The following is an 18,233-nucleotide window of genomic DNA, read 5'->3' as shown; positions in this document are numbered from 1 at the left end:
TTGGTTAACTTTTTCACAATGCTCCAATTCATGAAATGTAAATTTTGCTTCTGTACATCATGTGAAAGAACTTTACCTTGATATCTTGAAAAAGGCGTGTTATTAATGAGTTTTCTAAAAGCAACATAACTAATTCTGGACATTTATTTCTTTTTTAATGTATACGTACAGATTATTTTTCTTCACATCTGACAGTAACAAATGAGAAATTAAAAGCCTCTGAGAAAAGAATTTTGAAAAGTATAAAGAGAATTAAATTTCAAATGAAGAAAATTATTGGTAATATATCCAATTCAGGTTCTCAACAATTCCTATCTGGAAAAAAAAAAATAATGTGCATGATATGACTGACTTTATGACCTAAAATATAAGAAAACAGTCAGCATTAGGATTTATTTTCCTCAGAATTAAGAATTTTTAGTGAATGAATTTCTTTTTCAGAAGTGTGAGGGCAAATATGAGGACAATCTTGATTAGCAAAGGTAAAAAGTCCATCAGACAAAAGGAACAATTGAAATCGCCAGAGCGACTAAGAAAAGGAGAATCAACACAGTGTTTCTTCACAGAGATTACGTAAATGAATTACTAAGGCATACCCTATCTATACTGTACGGACTCAGTATGAACAAAATTTCATGAAACATTCTTGTTATGAAATGCTATGTAGACTTTAAAATTCTGTAAAAGAAATATATAAAAATATTTTGATAAGTGAGAAAAAAGCAAATTTGTACATTTTGTAGTTTTTTTTTTATAAAACAAAATTACATGCTATGCCAGTTATCACAATTTATTGCTTCTCAGTTCCAGATCCATCCAACATTGCCCTACTTATTAAGGTAGAACTAGATGTTATCTTCCCATTGTCAGAAGAAGTGCTGGAGGGACACTAAAAGATGAAAAGTATTTCTTGCTGATTCCAATGTGGGTTTTTTTCCCCTCACTTTTTTTTCCTACGTGACTTAGTAGCCAGCAATCCACAGGACACTCAGTGGTGCTCACCTTCCAGTAGCACATTGGTCTTGGTCCATCATCTGGGGATTAGCTCAATCCCAGGGTTACTCAACAAACTTCTTCGCCACCTAGAGACTACAGACCTGCTTTCTCAAATGGAATCTGAATCTCATCCTTAGAAAAAGGGGACACTTTCAAGTTTATGCCTTCCTTGGTTATTCTCCTTCAGTTCTAGGCTAATATTCCCTATTAGTACTAATCTCCTATAAATAGTCAATTAATCTTTATAGTAAGCCCTTCTTGTTCAGATTACAGAGAAACTGTGGTTTTCCTCTCCAAATTAGAACATTATTTTCACACACAACATGCACACACACACACACACACACACACGCACACACACACATGCACACAGAGGAATGGACAGTTATGTCTGAAACAATTAGCAATTAGCAGTAACTATTTCTGGATGCTTGGCTTTGGGGTGCTCTTTATTTCTTCTGTGTATTTTTTCTATTGTCTAAATTCTCTGTAACACAATACATTATTACTAAAACATGAAAACATAGAATAATGTTCAGAAAGCATTAGTAAACTCTCCTAAACTTAGAAAATAAAAATGTATCCAGTATATTTAAAACATACTGAGAATTTTAATTCTAAAAGACTTAGATTAGGAGAATTTTTTAATCATGTCAGTTTTATAATGCATTTTCCAAAAGGCTTCAAATAAGAAAGAAATGAACAATGAAATGAATTCAACAAAAAATGTCAGACATTTATGATATTGCTATTGTTATTCTAAACTAATTGCTATTGCAGGCAGAAAAAAAAAAGTGGAATTACTTTTACTAACTTGTCCTAGATAAAAATTGCTCTATATTTAGTGCCCTTTAAATGAAAAGTGACAGAGTATAAACTGACCAGACAGTACAGTGGATGCATTATCAGCATGCTGACATGGCCTCCTTTGCCTGTTCTCTCTGATTTAATGTCATCAGACACAAGGTGATTTAGAACATTCTTGATAATAATGGAGAGGCTGAAAACAGATGTGTAGATATTTTTAATGTCTTTTTCTTCTTCTAAGTTGTGCTCTTTGTTTAAAGCTATACTTGGATACAATCAGTATATTGCAGAATGTAATGAAAATGAGTATCAAGAACAGATTACATTGACAGTGGGAAAAAAAAAAACTTTTTATTCTTTCAAAAACAGACTGTTGCCCAGTAAAAGTAAAAAGTGTGTGTTTGTATATGTGTGTATGTATGCGTGTGTGTATAACATCTGTGCAAACTCAGTATCGCTAAACATACTGAATCACACTTGATCATCTGTTAAGTCTATAAATGAGACATATAACTGAGGGCAATGATTATGTATTGCTCTTTTATTTATGTTATTTCCTAAGGATTTCTCATATACGAGGTTGCCTTTAGCTGTATCACAGCCCTTTCACTTGCATTCCAACAAGCACACTAATTTAAATGCATATGAACTTCTTTTTCTATACTTGAACAACCAGGCCAGGCTCAGCTTCAGTGGCATCTGAACCAGTCCTGAACAATGCAGGATGATCAGAAAAAGTCTTCTTGCTTCTTTCTGGTGGGGTCTCAAATTAATCTTTCATCTTAGCCTGTTATCCTAAATGCCTGAGGCCAGAGTAAGTCTACCTCTCGATTTCCTCATCCTCCTGGGCAAGTTTGCTTTTTAAATTCTTTATCTTATTGCTTACCAATAGCTGGACTTCTCAACTCATCAGAGAGAGTAAGATCAGAATAGAATTCTTCTGTCAGCTACAATTATTTAAGCTTCATTTAATACCCTCCAACATCCTAAACCACGCATCTTCCAAAGAGGGAAGGTGCTTGCAGTTATCTGAAATAGACTCTTCATTTTACAACTTTTATTTTATTTTATTATTTTCATAGAATCATTAGCAAAGACCTTTATCATACTCTGACACTTCGATCTTTTTTACCCTTCAACTTGCTATTTTTTCCTTTTCCTTTCTCAGATAAGTCCAAATTGACAGAGTGGGAATTATCTTTTATATCTATGATGTCTTATTTTTTATGCCTATATAATCCAATTTAATTTTAGTGCTTTTACTTGAAAAATTTGAAAGTCTCCATGATAACACCTCTTCTATCAGTTATCTTTAAATCATTAATTTTGCTTCAAGCAGCTACCCTTTAGGATTTACAATTTATGGCTCATTTTTCCATGTTGAAGTCTAAAATTTTATTCTTATCCCTGGATGTTCTTAGATGTTCTCTAATACATACTTAATTACAGATGTACTAAACACTGTTAAATTCTCAACATGGGCAGGGGTTCTCAAACTTAGCTACACAATAGATTAAGTTGGGAACCAGTGAAGGCTTCGTAGGGAATATACGACTGAAGCGAGAAGTTATGAATGGATTTGAGTAAATTCAAGGAAGGGTGAAGAAAATATTAAAAATTAGGGAAATAGTGACAAATGACAAATGCACTGAGTATACTTAGCTTACCATTATAGAAAAGAAGTAGATCAGTCTGACTAGAGTGTTTGTGGTTGAAAACTATGAGAAAAAGAAGTAAATTAGGTGGCAAAATCAAAGGAGTCTATCTGCCTTCTTGCTCCATTTCAATCATTCCTAATGAAACAAACATAAAGTAGTCAGCGGACTAAAATAATGATATGAAAACTGATGTGTAACTCCACCATTGAAGGATATCCATGAAGTAATCAACTAAGCATACAAATAGAGATATTTTCATTAACACAGAAAACTAGGAATAGTCTCATCTATATGACAGAAAACATTGATAATTTGGTTATTTGAATGCACAGAAGGCAGGATTAAAGGAGACATAAAACAAACTCTCAGTTTTTACTTCAGTGAAAGAGGCTGGGAATACCAGGAAAAGGCATCTTAATAAAACCACATTCTGAACCCTCATTTGGAAGTGTGACTATAGCTCTTGGGTATACAAGATAAGAAGCAGCAACCAGCAAGTATTGTGAAGATTCTTTTCATTAAGAAAATGACTACAGTAAATAGAAAGCCTGCAGGGCAAAGGTTTCCTGTGAGAGTGGATGACTAATGAACAAACATCTAAGTCAGAGAAAGCAACCTGCAGTCCCCACACATGCTCTACAGTCAGGCCTACAATCCTATAATCAACCTAATAGTACACTTGCTATTCAGGGCACTGTCATGAGGCAATTTGAGATTGAAGTCCAAACTCTGTTGCTTACAAACAGAGTGACTTTGGCAATTTAACTTTTTAAACTCAGTTTTCTTATCTGTATATTAGAATCTCTAGAAACGTATCGTATGGGTATGTTGTGTGGGAAAAGAAACATAATGTGGGTAAAGCGATTAGCTATTTTTATATCCTAGAAGGTTAAGCTATAGCCACAAGAACATGGAGGTAGTGGAAGAGCTTCCTCACAGTTATTTTCTGGCAGATATAGAAAGTCAGTAATGCATGTATTATTCTCAGAGTAAGAGGCCACCAAGACTGGAAAGGCCCAATGGCAAATAACTGTACCTCTGAGCTTCACCTATCTGAACCTGCAATAAACAAATTCCAGCTCAGTAAATATTCTCCTGGAGTGGGGGGTCTATGAAAGGGTCTAGCTTACAGACTCACAGTAACTGCAACTATAGGAACAGATCTTTTTTTTTTTTTTTTTTTATCGTAAAACAAAGACATTTAGAACATCACAATAAAGGTGTTATTGATGGGGTAGTAAAATTTGAGAAGTTAAAGGAAGTTCACTTAGAACTCAAAAGTGACAATGTAGGAATGACATAAAAAGCCCTCTTGCTTTTAAGTACAGGTAGAAAATCTTTTAAGTACAGGTAGAAAATATAATAGGCATGAGTTTAGATAATCGAACTATACAATCTGTTTAAGAAAAGATTCCCTAAAAGAGATACCAGGTCAATATAATAATTAAATTAATAAATAGAAATAATAAAGAATTAATGAGAATATAAATAATATAAAATAAAAAATAAGTAATAAAGTAGCAAATATTTGTTAAGGTAAATTAAACAAACATATGTTTCAAAAATTGGAAGATAACTACCAAAATCAGTGACAAGTTTTTACATTATTAGATAGAACTAAGCACAGAGAGATACAAGTGAATGTTATTATAAAGTGTTTAGCAATAGTTGACTTTTAAAACTACTTGTATGAAATACTATGGAAAGTAATAAAAATTAATTTAAAATACAATTAATAAAATATTATGGAATCTGTGTGAAAATTTTGAAATGAACTAAAAAGCAATAATGTAATATGAAAGAGAATACAGAATTTGCTAGAGAGATGTATTCAAGAAAGAGAAGGATAAAAGAGAAGGAAGTGATACCTGTCTACGAGTTCTAGGAAATTTAACATACACCATATAAGGAACTTTTCAAGAGACTGGAGAGAGAGAGAGATGATTCATTCATAGAAATAAAGAAGATACAAGAAAAAATTAAAGACAAAACTAAAATAGCAATATTTAATTCATATCGGAAGCAGATAGCACATTGCAGTAAATATGCACATTGAGCTACATAACAGTCATAGTAAACTTACAACTCAGAGGAAAATAAAAAATAGAATGAGAATGAAAAATGATATTAACTCCTGGCAGGAATAAGTTAAAGCTACTGGTCTGGGATTCAGTCTCTTCCTTTAAAGGAGTGATGCTCCCAAGGTGGCGGAAATAAGCAGATAACCTGGTGTAATCTTTTTGAAAACTAGGCCTTTGGGAAAATAGACTAATGCTATTTGCTCTGAGGAAGAGACGTTGTCTCTGGATTTCCCTTAACAAGATATCCCTGACTAAAGATTCCCTCTGGTAAATAGTACTCAGCATCTATGAGGCATGTTTCCCTCCGGAGCTGAACAACTCTGAGGTTGAGAATGGACATATTTCAAAACGGAAATGCTTGCACAGTGGGAAATGGTACCTGTGAATTACATCTGTTATTCTGAAACTGAGGTACATATCCAATGCGAGAAGATGAGCTCTGAGGAGCTCCTTTTGCTGTCCCAGAACTATCTGCTTTGAGCCTTTTGATTTCTCATATTCTCAGCAGTTACATTAAAGCTTAATATTGGGTGAGATCACTGGTCCATGTGAGTCTGATTTGATAATATTCTCTCTGCATTAGCTTAACTATGAATGACCTAAAATAGAGAAAGGTTGTTGAACTTCAAGGTAGTTGAACTTCAAGATGACAACTAAAATGTCAGAAAATATAGTTATGTTTCAGGACAGTTCTGAAAATAAAAGCTGAAATCTACAAAGAAAAAAGCTTCATTGTGTGCCAGCATATATGTTTATGTCCTTTATTCCACTTCTAGATGAACATACATATCCAGACTCAAACCCACTCTTGATTCTTAAGGGTTTTTTTTAAGAGTTAATGATAAATATGATAAAATATCGATTTTTTAAGGAGAATATTGTAAGAGAATATCTCCTGGACAAAGGGAAAGGATGCAGTTAAACATATTGTTCATTCCAGCTTCCTCTCACTCAGTCATAGAATACTAGTGATTGTGATTTTTGTGCTAGAGGTCAAAAAATTTTAAAAGAGAAATGGAAAATTTTGGTTTATAATAGATTTGTGAATTTTTTTCAGTTGTGCTATTACTGGCACTGAACAGATTCCCAGATCATGCAGAACAGATTGTAACTAATAAAATAAATTCTGTTTCTACAATGTTCTCTTTATTACTTCAAGACCCCAAAAGCACTATGATCACTGAGAGAATTGATCTTAATAGCCAAAACAACAAATTTGTCAAAGGCTATAACATTATTAACTATAGGGTTTTTAAGAGATATTGTCATTTGCATTTTAAATAAAAGGGAAATGAATCACACAGGAATAATTTGCCATAATACACAGAAATGAGGATGTGATTTCAACCAGAAATATCTGATTCAAAAGTCCTTGCTTTACATATCCTCTCCATAACCCTCTCTAAAATATGTACTCCTTGTCATAGTGAGTTACGTTGTAAGATGTCTTGGGATACAAAAATAAGCACAGAACTATGTCAATCGGGGCTGAATCTGCAACTTCACAATTCTTATCATTGTTTTCATGGGTTTATGCAAGTTTTATGAGTAAATTAATTTGAGAAATTGATGCCCACTCAAGAATATCTTGTATGTGCCAATCCTTGTGAATATAGATATCTTAAGTTGATTCACTAGATTTCCAATCGACATGGGCCAAATATTCTTATTTCACTGACAAGTCCTTATGGGAAACTTTCAGTCATATGCTAGCTACTCAGATAAGAATCTTAGATTCTCCCATCTAAGCTCCAGTAAATCATATAAACATTGGTAAGAAATCCTAGGGCCTTTATTTACTTATTTTGTTACTTATTTTGTGTGTTTACCACTTCTATAAATAGTAGAGAATTGATCCTATTATGTACATTAAACTATAACAAAATAGATATGAACTGTTGTTAATTCTATAGCTACTTTATTTTATGTGGAACTGCAAAAGTTTATAAACATGCTGATTTTTCTGCTTGGAATATATCACCTACTTCACATAGCCAACTCTTAATAATATTTCAGGACTTAGTCTAAATATCAATTCTGTCATGATATATATCACTGTAAATATCACTTCTCATTATATATAAAAGCCTCTTATTATAGAGGTCATAATACTCTGTATGTTCCTTTATAACATTTATCACAGTGTAATTACATAGTTTACATGTTCATTTCCTATTTTCTCCAGTTGACATGTGCATCCATGAGATCAGGAACTTCATCTGTCCTGTTCACTGCTATTCCCTCAGAGACATCTCTTGACCTATATAAAAATACCCATTGTTATATTTGCTGAGAAATTGAATATTTTGCATTATTTCTGAAGCACAATTTTGAATCAAATATAAGGAGCTAATTGATGGAAAGAAGAAACTAAGGTGATAAAACTGGTTCTCTTCAGGATTGAAATTTTAATTCAGCTTTGCCACTTACATTTTCATGTGTGATTCAGTTTAATGACTCAAAGAAGCCTGTAAGGAAATCATTACCATCCTTTTTGAGTTGAACATACTGAAGAAAATATATCTTGTAGTTGTATACGCAAAGTTCAGATTTTACCAAGGTTATACCAGGGCTCTCTTTAAATATAAAAGAAGTATCTCTACTTCATGACTAGAGAAGTTTGCTCTTTGCACATGTGCACATATGCATTCACACACTCCTAACATAGAGTTGACATAAGCCATTTTTATTAGTTTTTAATAGTTTCAGTCAGTTCAGCTAACATTTTTCAGCCACAAGAATGAAACATCTTTGTACGTTCCGAAGCCCACAATTTATTATTTGTCTATTTCAAATTAACAACTCCAACTCAGGCATGATTGTTGACAAATGTTCCAATATAGGAACAACAATTTATGTATCTTATGTAACAACTTGTGTTAATATGCTAAAATGTAGCATAGAAACAATAGACATTTTCCTCTTGTTTATTTCTGTTGTTGTTGTTAAAAAAAGGTAATGGAAAATAAGATTGGAATCATCTATTAAACTGATATTATGAAAAGTCACAAATAGCATTGTAGAAAGTATAAATATTGAAATTTAACAAATATGTCCTAAACGCTATGTACTGGACACTATTCTGTACATTCAGTGATAAATAAGCTTTGCCCAATGTCCTCCTAAAGCATATTTTCAAATGTAGTAGTAAAAAGATGCATAAATCATGCATTAACTGATGTATTTATATTTTAAATATATATATATTTTTAATAGCAGTAATACAAGAAAGGGAATAATATAGTTTGTCTGACAGGGGTGAAGGATAGAAGGTAAGTGATTGATTCCTTATGTTGATTTAAAAGATAACTTGGATTTACAAGCAGAATGAGATTAGAAAAGAATTCCAAAGGCAATAACATAATAAAAGAGTGAGATGAATAGAAGATTAATTATCATTGTCTTGGCTAAGAAGAAATACCGAAATAAAGGCTTTTGTTTTGTTGTGGTTTTGTTTTAAGTAACTTATTAAATTGAGAAGTTGGCTAAGATATATCTGCGTTTTAGTGACCAAGAGACAAGTATTTGATTTCTTACGAAGAAAAGAAAAGCAATAACATAATCGCATATTTAAATGCCTACTATAATTTATGCATCATTAAAACACTTCACACTTATTAATTCATTCAATTCTCATAACAACTTTTTGTCACCCTCCATTTACAGATAAGGAAACTAAAGCCCAGAGAAGATCAGTGACTTGCACATCATGCAGTTGTTGGAGAACAAGTAACACAATCCCAGGTATCATGGCTCCAGAGCTTGGGATCTAATACATGGATCTAGTCTTTAGAAAAAATAAGTTCTAGAAGTAAAATAAAGAGTTTCATTTTGAATATGTTGATTTTGAGTAGTAAACAGATGACTAAATAATTATCATAGTGTAAACCCAATTAAAACTGTTAACTTATTTGAGATTTTGTGTCTGAAGTGAAAAAGGTGATTAAAGCCTAATACAACAGATTTTGAAGTCAGTTAAATGAAGACGATAGCTAATATACCCTAAAGAATGCATAAGTTCTAAGATAAATTAAAATTGTTAGAATACTGAGAAATACCCTCTTTTAAAGAGATGCCAATCAAGAAAAGAGAAAAAAAAGGGTCATAGAGCTAGGAAAACAGGGAGACGACACTGTTGTAAATGAGAAAGAAGATTAAATGCTAAAAAGAGTGGAGTTTGTCAGGGTTTAATTGAAACTTTCATAAACTTTTCATATATAGAATGTATATAGCAAATTCTCAACAATTTTTAATAAAATTTTATCATGCTTTCTTACTATACATTAATAGATGTTACAAGTAAAATGATGACCTTCATCTCTATAAGTAATAATAATGTGTGGATTGTAACAATGTTTAATAGCTCTTACCTCAATGTATCATTTGTCCTTTTTATTTAATATTATTAAACTTTATGAACTCTTGCAAAAATGAAGTAATTAATCTTTATAACATTCCCTGAAGGTAGTTAGATAGCTTCATTATTATAAAAGAGAGAGAGAACATATATTAGTTAAATGAATATTGCAGTATCAGCACCTTCGAATTTCTGATAATCTTTTCAACCCACAAGGATAATTATTTTTTTCATAGTTTCCTTTAAATAACTGAATGATCCACATATTCTTTTATTTATTCTCTTTGCAGTTTTCTAAATGTAAAGCATCTACAAGTATAAAGACATTTTATAATAACTTAAAATAACTGACAGTGGACTTAAATTTATAACTTAATTTCCATTTAAAATCTTTCTATTTCTATGTAACTTATATTTTATCCTTAAATAAGAAGCAGAACATTATAATATATGTGTACTCAAAAAAAAGTTTGTAAATAACACATTTTTTAATTTTTATTTTACAAGTAAAGCAGACATTCAATATTATTTTATATTAGTTTCAGGCCTATAGCATAGTGGCTACACAGTTAGCAAATAACACATTTTTAAATGGACTCTAAAATAACCTATGTGTGGCTCTTATTTCATTTTATGTATTTCAACATCTACTCTACTAACTTCAGAACATTAGATCAAAATTAAAGGAAAATCACCCACAGTGTTGAGTTTCCTAATCCTTTGTTTTGCTTTGGATTATTATTTTCTAATATAAGAGAAATCATTAAATTTCTTGTAGTTGTGTCTGCCATTGTTTGAAATTGTCGAAAAACCTTTATTTCTCATGCTTTAATTAAATTCAATTCTTTGAACTTCTGTTTATTCACAAAACTATGTGTTTGTATCAATTGTTGTTTTAAAATTAAAACAGCAGGATAGATACATTGCAATTACCAAAAAATACCATTAGTCACCTCTCTATGGATAATTAGAGATTGATAAACACAATCTGCCAGCCACTTTTGAATATGTAGAAAGAAAATAAATTATCATTCTTTTTCTTGTCTCCAGTAATATCGTGTAGGCCTTAGACAAATGGCTTAGTAAAATACAAATATAAATTGCCTGCACTCTTTTCCACATATATAAGAGTAGTAACCTCATTAGAAAAGGAAATGAGTTTAGCCTCACTGGCATTTTTCTTGAGTGTTCTTACTGGTCTCTACAACCCAGCTCCAATTCCAGATTATATTTCTGGGTGTTTATGACTTTCTTATTTATATCTCATCCTTTGGACATCTTAAAATTCATGTTATGCTTACAATTTTGCAGCATTCATCTTCTTCAATTATGAAAGTAAGGGCAATTTGTGTGTCAGCTGTCTTATGTTTGTTTTTGTTTTGCTGTTCTTCAAAGTTTTTCATAGTAATATTCCAATAATTATATTTTATAGTATTTGGTATTTTGATACTTTACTATTCAGATTACTTAAGTAGACCAGTTATGCACTTTTTAACGACCTACCTTTAAATTGCATTTTTAACTAAAATCTCACTTACGATTTCCATAACGAAGTAATGCCACTGTTACCTATTTTAAATTATACAATAGCTTCTGTTTTTTGCAAATATGAACTATTGGAATAGCTGCCTTGCTTGAGCCATGTATTTTGATGGCCATTACCCTTTGAGATTGACTACCAGTGGCTCTAAGAACACAGGAGAAATTGAAATAATTAGTGAAAGTGAGTCTGTATTTACAATTAAAGACCATGATTAAACTTATCGATGTCAAAAAATAATTATATGGCAATTGGATATTACTATCTCTTTAATTCTTCAATGTGAAAGTACGTCATTACTTCCTATTTTAAAATATATTTCTCCTCTGCTCTCCATTTATTGCATCAGATTGCTGATCCAAATAAACCTTAGTATTTGTGTTCAGACAATAAAAATTACCTTTAATGTAGATTATGTCATTCTTTTTTTAATTTGTTTAAAACTTAGTCAGTTGATAAAAGGTGCTAATAGACATGCTGATAAAAATGATTCATAATATTTACTTTCAGAGTCATTGAAAATAACATGTTTTACCAAAACAATACTGCAACTTGCAATATAGGGAACCACAATGTCATACTTGTTTACACTTCACTTTAATCAGACTGAAGTCACATCTCACTGCATTTAGACATTAGAAGACATCCAAAAACATTTTGTCAATTTCTCTTTAAAACATGCTAGGATTATTTTTAAAAATCCTTATTTATATCATAATCATATTTGCTCCTTATGTATAATGATAATATATGACTGCTTGTTAAAATGAAAGTCTTGATCAGTTTCAGCTGATAAAACAAAGGTTGAACAGCAACCAAGTTGACTTTTCATTTCCTTAGTGAGGCAGTAGATCTGCTAGACATGGTTATAAAAGGAGCTGCCTAGACTGAGTTGGCCACTCTCAGCCCAAGACCTATCTAAAGAGAAAAAATATGTGTGGCTTATGGTTAAGGAATGGATAATTCCTCTCAAAAATACATACAATTACAATATTTTCCCTCTCCCCTATCAACCAAGGAGACAACTACTTTCTTCTCCCTCAGGTCTAGTAAAAGGGGCTTCAGAAGGATGACATGGAGAGCTTCCTATCTGTCCCTCAAAGTCTAAATCTACAATTGATTAAAGTCTGACTCAAGTCTTAGAGACAGTCCATCCAAGAAAAGGGAATGCACTGGAAGCACTCTACTGTTCCTCCAATGACAAGGGCAAGGGCACTCGCTGAGAGTCATCTCATAAAATACTGCCCAAAAAGCCTATCTCTGGGGCTCTGGGGCTCCAATTGAGAGAACCTATGTGAGGCAAACCTCACATAGTTAAGGACAAACAACATTGTGGTATTCTATTTTGCATGTTGCAGCTCTCTGAACCTGAGAACTGGCATCACAAACCATTCAACCCATACCATGAATATTGCTCTTGAATATTCCCCAGGGAAGTCTCTAAGAAAACATAAAAATACTTAACTTTAAACATCTGCCTAGCACTTGCACCTAAACACTGACAGTGGTGACCATATAAGTGGCCATATGTCATTTCCCTTATTCTTCTCTCCTCCTAGCACCAACCACAGATAGATCAGAAACTATGGTAAGCGAGAGGAGGAAAAAAGACCAAAAAACATGATAGATAAATAGAGCAAAAGTCTCCCATGATCTCTTACCCCATTGCAGGCTTCTTAGAGTAAATTAGAGAGAGGGAAAAAAGATGTGACTTATAACAAACACGTTTTGCACTTTGATTATCACCCTGAATAGTAACAGTATTCTTGAATGGAAAACGTCTGGGGGACTTTTTATTATCCAAGAGTGCTGAGAAAAGCTATGGTGGCTGCCTAATATTTTATTCAAGGGGAGACGAAAGCATAATTCACAAAGCAGTTTTCAAGAGAGAGAGAAGAAATAGTAGTATTTTGTTTGTTTGTTTGAGTCTTATTAGGTACAGTTCAGGACATTCAAATAGTTAATTTTTTTAAAAAATCTCTTCTCCTTTCTTATTTAAAGTGGGCCACAGAATAATTAGGGTAGTGAGTCAGTCATAGGTCTTGATAAACATTCATAAGAAGTCCAAGTTCATGCTGTGGGTTATGTCTGGGGGTCAGAATCCACAACACCACAGTCGAACAATTTAAAAACCTAACAGGCAGAGAAAAGTAAAATTAATGATCAAGTATACCCTTTTATGCATGTCACTGATCAGATTAATCCAGGGAGCACAATCAAGCACTGATAAAAACTTACAAACAAGGCACTCTGACTAAGGCCGATGTCAGTCCCATCCTGAATGTCAAAGAAGTCAAGACTTAGCATGACTGATCACCATGCCAACTTGAGTGTAAGGAGCAGATGACACTGACTAAGGGCAAAAGCACTCCAATCTAAGAGAGGAGACCTGAGCTTTGAAGCCTTTCCTTATCTAACAGGAAAAATATTTTCTCAGTAACTCTGACTTCTTTCCTAGAGTCAAAGTGTCTCTCACACACACACACATATATGTGCATATGCATGCATACAAGAAGCTAAGGCATTACATTACCTAAACTGGAAAACAAAGAAATCCATTTTGATTATCATGTAAAAAATGATGTAGCAAGAGGCTGACAATTTTTTTCCAGATCATAACAGAGCATTTTGGTTGGTCAATCTGAACCTTATGAGATTCTATCACACTTAGCACCACATCTAGTACCTGTTTGCAGCAAAGGTTCATAGGATCCTGTTTTATAAATGGGAGATAATGCAAGAGTTTGATAAGGAGAGGTGTGTAGGGTGTAGAAAAGTCAGAGAGGATTAAAGAAATTGAATGGTGTCTGATTTTCTTGGACTTGTGACTTATGAAGCTTATTTGATTTCATGATGAGAACCAAGCACTGAAGGTAACATTTTCTTGAGAAACATAAAATCTGGATAATTATTAAAGCTGAGGAATGATTTCCAAGAGGTCTTGTAAAATTCTGGGCACAAGCAAAGCTATCATGCATCCAAACCCAAGAACTGCACAGAGTCAGAGCAGTGGCCATTATTCTTTTGCATGGGATCCACAAAACTAGAGAAAGAGTGCAAAAACATGATGGTGGCCAATTACAAACCACTTGTGATGAAACTTTAATCTCTATTTAATACATCCAAAGTAGCTGATAAACACTTACAAGAGAGCTAATTTTCTCCTTGGCAGAGAAGTTCATAATTTGGGTATCAAATTAAAAAAGGACTTTGAGCAGAAAGTAAAACTCTGGGTAAAAACCTAGATGAAATTTGCTTACTATCTAATCTCTTCCACTCCTACTTCTCTGTGAGACAAGATATCCAGCTTTCCAGTAAATCCCCTTATTTGCTTATGTTAGCTGAGGTCTTATGTGTTACTTGCAGCCAAGAAAGTTCTACTTCAAATAAGAACTCCTTTTCTCCATGTGTCCAATCAATGTATGATAGATTGAAAGAACATTTACTATTTATTTATTGGTTCACATAAAAACATTATTCTTATTAAAATCAATATAATATTGCCTCCTGCAAACGTGTCTTTCTACTTCCATTATATAGGAAAATGTTTATACCCAACAGAAGCATTCTTTTATTCTCAATCGACTCAGAAAAATACTGAGTAAACTAAAATTTTCAGATTATTGAAGGTTTAAATAGTAGATAATTGAGAGAAATTATTATAAATTAAAGCAAATTAGATTAAGATTCTAATTCAGGGGTTCTAATGTCGAGTGCTACGGTTTTTTCTCTTCCAACATATTTTCTAATATTCCTCCTTTCTTTTTGCTCCAAAGAGACAAACAGACCTATTTTCTTACCTTCCTTTCTAAATCTGTGTCCTAAATCACAGGGTCTGTCCTAGATATTCCCTCTTTGCCCAAGGGTCTGGAAAGGTTCAGGCTGAATATGCAGACTGAAAGAGGACATGTTCCTCTTTATAAATAATGCTTATAATATACCTTTTCATTATTATACCAGCCACTGTAAACTATAGAACCATTTTTTAAAATCGAGAATATACTCCAGTGCAATATAAACTAATGCATAGGTCTCAAGGATGTCACTCTGGAGAGTATTTTCTGAAGATAACAGATTAAGTTTCACTTAAGCCAGTTGAACATTTGTTACTGAGAAAGCTAGTTGTGAGTCCTAACATGAAATATATGTATTATCTGGAACAACTCTGTTGCATCTATGAAGCTTTTATTTGGAAATTAATCATTAACATTTCAAAACTGCTTTGATTCATGACTTCCCCAAGTCAGACTGTCTGAGGAATCTTCCAATAGATCTCTTGCTTTCCAAAGGTCACAGAGAAGTGAGCCTACTTGTAGCTTACCAGTTCATAAAAGTAAGATTCCAGTATCTATATTATTTTTGGCAAGAAATTTAAAGGTCCTTCTCTATGTCTTCTGAATACTCACAGGAAAATTAGTGCATAATTATAAATTCCCAGTAGAAGAGAGTTGGTTAGTTTTATCCTCAAGCTCTGGTCTAAAACAACATTGATTCTGTAATAGCTGAAAAGACTTTTGAAAGTATACGATCCTTAGTGCAACTTGGATGGACTCAGAATCCGTCCTTAATCTTGCAAGCTCAGAACATACCCAGAGCTATTCAGGATCTATGTCTTTTTATGTCTTTATATCTTTTTAAGAATTATTATTATCCATGAGAAGAAAATTCTTTTGAGATTTTTCAAAAAATTAGAAAGAGAGCTGCCATATGATCTAGCAATTCCACTTATGGATATTTATCTGAAGAAAAAATACATTCATTCAAAAAGATGCATGCACGCTTATGTTCATTGCAGCATTACTAGTAATAGCCAAAATATGGAAGCAACCTAGATATCCATCAACAGATGAACAGATAAAAACGACTCCATACACACAATGGAATATTATTCAGCAATAAAAAAGAATAAATTCTTGCCATTGCAACAACATTGATGGACCTAGAGGGCAATCTAAAAATGCAAAATAAATGGATAAACAAAACAAAACAGAAACTGACCCATAGATATAGAGAAAAAGCAGATGGTTGTTAAAGGGGACGGGGCAGGGCAGTAAGAATTAAAAAAAAAAAAAGACAGCTCAATATTTAGTTGTATATTGAACAAAAATGGATTGCCATTTTATATCAAAACACACACACGCTTTCTGTGTGAAACTGATTTTAGAATTAACTGTAAACATGGTATCTAGTGACCACGATTCTCCTAGGATTCCACTTGGTGTTTTCGGCTCCATCTGTGACAGAGTCAGCACAATTATAAAGATAATAAGTTCCTCTATTAACACCACAAAACTTTTCAAAACAATTCACTAATGCAGTGTTTTGAAATTCCCAGTGAAGATAAAAGGAGATTTTTTGTTTTGCTTTGTCTTAATTTCTAATCTATAGCAAACAATGAAAGTAAATTATTACAAAAATTAAATTAAAAGGACACAAAATATAAGGTCAAAATTTTTATGTAAAAGAACTTTGTAAAAGTGTATACAATTTTTGATAACCTCACTTTCAATTTCTACACTTGTTGAAGACTGATAACAGTTTTTAGATTAAATCAATCCTCAGACCACGTTATGAATAGTACTCTAAAGAAGGATGCTCAGGAGAAAATTTAGGGAACTGAGAACAACTTCTACTAGATAACATTAAAGAACTATAATGTCACAAATTCACAGTAGTTTTGTTTTAAATTGCTATGTAATATTTTGTTTCACTAGACAGCTTTACCTCATTTTCTTGGATTCATTGTTAATTATTTTATATGGGAAATGAAGATAATTTTACATAGAAATTAGTTCTCATTTTTGCAATTAAATAAACTAGAAAAGGCTCATTATATGAAGTTTTATTTATTTATATGACATGATGATACTTATGCCTTTGCTTCACTCTATTCCTTTGGCCTGGAGCTCCTGTAACTCACACAGAAAATCTAAACTCTGACAATCCTATAAAATCCAGTTCAATTGCTAACATCTTCATGAAACTGTCCCAGTTCCAAGAGCTGCAAATGATCTTTCTCTGCTTCCAAAACACTTTTCCCAGGCTTCTTTCATGGGATTATATTTTCCCTTTTAAAGGAGTATATTCCATTCAGAAAAGTCTGTATCCTATCCATGTATTTATTCATCATATTATTTTTTTCCTCCTAACTCCTTATTCTTTTTATTCTCTACATTCATTATATTTACTAATTTAATGCTTAAGTTATTTTTTACCTGCATCCTAAAATAAAGTGTAAACATTGTGACATCAAAAACCTCATCTAACTTCTTCAGCACACTATTTCTGGAAAATGTAATAACAATAATAAAACTTATGCACCAGGAATAATTCTATGTCATTTAGTCCAACAATGTAATGAGGAAGGTATTATTATTATGTTCATTTTTTGAAGAGGAAACTAAAGCACTCCCTTTAAGTAATTTACCAAAGGTATAACAGTTATTTTACTAATTAAGAAGCTGGGAGTGGTTGACATTTCAATAGTACGTTTTCAGAGAATGTAAAATTATTCTTATTTTTTGTTTTTATCTCTAATAACAAGCATCTAATAATGAACAATACATAATCATTAATTTCAAGGAAATAACTGGTCACCTTCTAATTAAGATAATTTGTATTTCCAAAAACATGGATTATTTTAGAACACAAATTATCATTAATATATTATTTTGAAAAAAAATTAATACTTCATTTTTCAAAAAATATCAACTATTGCTACTTAACATATTTTCACTATATTTAATAGGCAATATTTCTGTGGTTCATAAAGGACTAAAAGGTAAAGAAAAGCT

The sequence above is a fragment of the Pteropus vampyrus genome, unplaced genomic scaffold (genome assembly GCF_000151845.1).
Source record: "Pteropus vampyrus isolate Shadow unplaced genomic scaffold, Pvam_2.0 Scaffold58, whole genome shotgun sequence".
NCBI classification, from domain to species: domain Eukaryota; kingdom Metazoa; phylum Chordata; class Mammalia; order Chiroptera; family Pteropodidae; genus Pteropus; species Pteropus vampyrus.
Note: the sequence above shows the minus strand (reverse complement) of the source record.